The following is a 3,331-nucleotide window of genomic DNA, read 5'->3' as shown; positions in this document are numbered from 1 at the left end:
CCTGGGGCCAGGCGCAACGACTCACGCCTGTAATCCCAACGCTGGGAGTGCCAAGGCCGGTGGATTACTGGAGGTCAGGAGTTCAAGACCAGCCTGGTCAACATGATGAAACCCCCATCTCTACTAAAAATACAAAATTAGCCGGGCATGGTGGCTTGCGCCTGTAATCCCAGCTACTTGGGAGACTGAGGCAGGAGAATCCCTTGAATCGGGAGGCGGAGGTTGCAGTGAGCTGAGACAGTGCCATTGCACTCCAGCCTGGGCAAAAAGAGCGAAACTTCGTCTCAAAAATGAAAAAAAAAAAGAACCTGAAAATAAAGGAAATGGCAGAGAAAGTCACACAGAACAAAATGACAACAAAACGAAAGATTTTATTTTATTTTTTGAGGGGACAGAGTCTTGCTCTTGTTGCCCAGGCTAGAGTACAATGGCGTGACCTTGGCTCACTGCAACCTCCACCTCCCAGGTTCAAGCAATTCTCCTGCCTCAGCCTTCTGAGTAGCTGGGATTACAGGGACGCACACTATGCCTGGCTAATTTTTGTATTTTTAGTAGAAATGGGGTTTCACCATGTTGGCCAGACTGGTCTCAAATTCCTGACCACGGGTGATCCACCCACCCATGTCGGCCTCCCAAAGTACTGGGATTACAGGCATGAGCCACCTCGCCTGGTCATAAACCAAAGATTTTAGAACTACAAAAATGTAAATCCCCTATTAAAAGACTTGGTTGAGTAAAATAAATTTAAGTATCTAGTTACAAGAGGCATACCATTTTAAAAATGACATAAGTTACAAACTAAAACATAGACAAATATGTATTAGACAAACACAGAGCAAGAAAAAGCAGTATTAGAACATCAAGACAAAAAGTATTAATCAAAGAAAGTTAATTTTATATTAGTAAAAAGGGTACAACTAAAATTCTCTTAGAGTTCAATGACAGACTCTTATACCATCAAAACACATACAGAAAAACTATTAGAAATTGTATTAGTGTTCTTGGCCGGGCGGGGTGGCTCACGCCTGTAATCTCAGCACTTTGGGAGGCCGAGGTGGTCGGATCACCTGAAGGTGGGGAGTTCGAGACCAGCCTGACCAACATGGAGAAACCCCATCCCTACTAAAAATACAAAAGTAGCCGGACGTGGTGGCACATGCCTGTAATCCCAGCTACTCAGGAGGCTGAGGCAGGAGAATCACTTGAACTGGAGAGGCGCAGGTTGCGGTGAGCTGAGATCACGCCATGGAACGCCAGCCTGGGCAACAAGATCAAAATTCCGTCGAAAGAAATGAAGGAAGGAAGGAAGGAAGGAAGAAAGGAAGGAAGGAAGGAAGGAAGGAAGGAAGGAAGGAAGGAAGGAAGAAAGGAAGGAAGGAAGGAAGGAAAATAAATTGAGATTTTACTTAATTGGCTTATGCCATTGTGGGGACTGGCAAGTTTGAAATTTATAGGGTGGGCCAACATGCTGGGAACTCAGGTGAGAGTAGATGTTGCAGTCTTGGGTCCAAAATCTGCAGGGCAGGGCAGCAGAAACTCAGGTAAAGTTTCTGCATTTCAGTCTTAAGGCAGAATTGTATCTTCTTTGGGAAGACAGTCTTCAACTTGTTGGATGGACCCCACTCCGATTAGGGAGGGCAGTACACTTTATTTAAAATCAATTTATAGTAAATGTTAATCACCTCTACAAAATACCTTCACAGCAACTTCTAGACTAGTGTTTGACTAAGCAACTGGGGGCACCATAGCCTAGCTAAATTGACACATAAAATTAACTATCACAGAAATGTAAAGAGGAATTGACAGAGAAACAAAGCAATATAAGACTAACATAACTCAGCCGGGCACAGTGGCTCACGCCTGTAATCCCAGCACTTTGGGAGGCCGAGGCAGGCGGATCACCTGAGGTCAGGAGTTCAAGATCAGCTTGGTCAACATGGTGAAACCCTGTTTCTACTAAAAATACAAAAAAGTAGCTGGGTGTGGTGGCAGGCGCCTGTAATCCCAGCTATTTGGGAGGCTGAGGCAGGAGAATTGCTTGAACCTGGGAAGTGGAGGTTGCAGTGAGCCGAGACAAACTTGCAGTGAGCAAAACTCTGTCTCATAAAATAAAAAAAAGAATAGAAAAAAAGAGCAACATAACTTTTAGTCTTGGACATACCAAGCCAACCAAAAAATAAATATGAATACCAAGAATTTCAATACTATTAAGACTATATACAATATATTATGGATTATATATAAACTACATATTAACATAACATTTTAAATTATAAGTTACATAAATAGATGAGAATGATGGTAGCAATCTGAAAGAGAAATTCCAGAATATATTCCAAATGGATCAAACATTTATTTATGTAGTTATTTAGTTCTTTTGAGACAGAGTATTGCTCTGTTGCCCAGGCTGGAGTGCAGTAGTGTGATCTCAGCTCACTGCAACCTCTGCCTCCTGGGTTCAAGCCATTCTCCTGCCTCAGCCTTCCGAGTAGTTGGGACTACAGGCGCACACTACCACTCCCAGGTAATTTTTGTAGTTTTAGTAGAGATGGGGTTTCACCATGTTGGCTAGGCTGGTCTCGAACTCCTGACCTGATGATCCACCCACATTGGCCTCCCAAAGTGCTGGGATTACAGGTGTGAGCCACCGTACCCAGCCCTGGATCAAACATTTAAATGTTAAAATTGAAATATAAAAGTACATGAGACCAGGTGCAGTGGCTCACGCCTGTAATCTCAGCAATTTAGGAGGCCGAGGCAGGGAGATCACAAGGTCAGGAGTTTGAGACTAGCCTGGTCAACACAGTGAAACCCCACCTCTACTGAAAATACAAAAATTAGCTGGGCGTGGTGGCGGGCGCCTGTAATCCCAGCTATTCTGGAGGCTGAGGCAGGATAATTGATTGAAACGAGAAGGCAGAGGTTGCAGTGAGCCGAGATCGCACCACTGCACTCCAACCTGGGCAACAGAGGGAGACTCCGTCTCAAAAAAAAAAAAAAAAAGAGAAAATAAACGGAAGGCTTTTAGCTAATAGCTGAAGGCTATTAGCCTTTCAGGGAAAACAACTGCTTGAAGAGTGAGGACATTGGGAGCAACATTAATAGTCAAAAACAAGACAATTAACTTTGAGTGGTTTTCCTTGGCTCTTTATGAGTTAACAGATATTGCTGATACAATTTGGTTGTTGTTCATTAGAGGAATCAATGCTATGTTTGAAGTAACTCAAGAATTAGCCTCTGTTGGCCATGCACAGTGGCCCACACCTATAATCCCAGCAGTTTGGGAGGGCAAGGCAGGTGGATCACGAGGTCAGAAGTTCAAGACCAGCCT

This window comes from Colobus angolensis, unplaced genomic scaffold, assembly GCF_000951035.1.
Source record: "Colobus angolensis palliatus isolate OR3802 unplaced genomic scaffold, Cang.pa_1.0 Scaffold176, whole genome shotgun sequence".
Classification (NCBI taxonomy): domain Eukaryota; kingdom Metazoa; phylum Chordata; class Mammalia; order Primates; family Cercopithecidae; genus Colobus; species Colobus angolensis.
The sequence above is the reverse complement of the archived record's forward strand: the minus strand, read 5'-3'. Positions refer to the sequence as shown.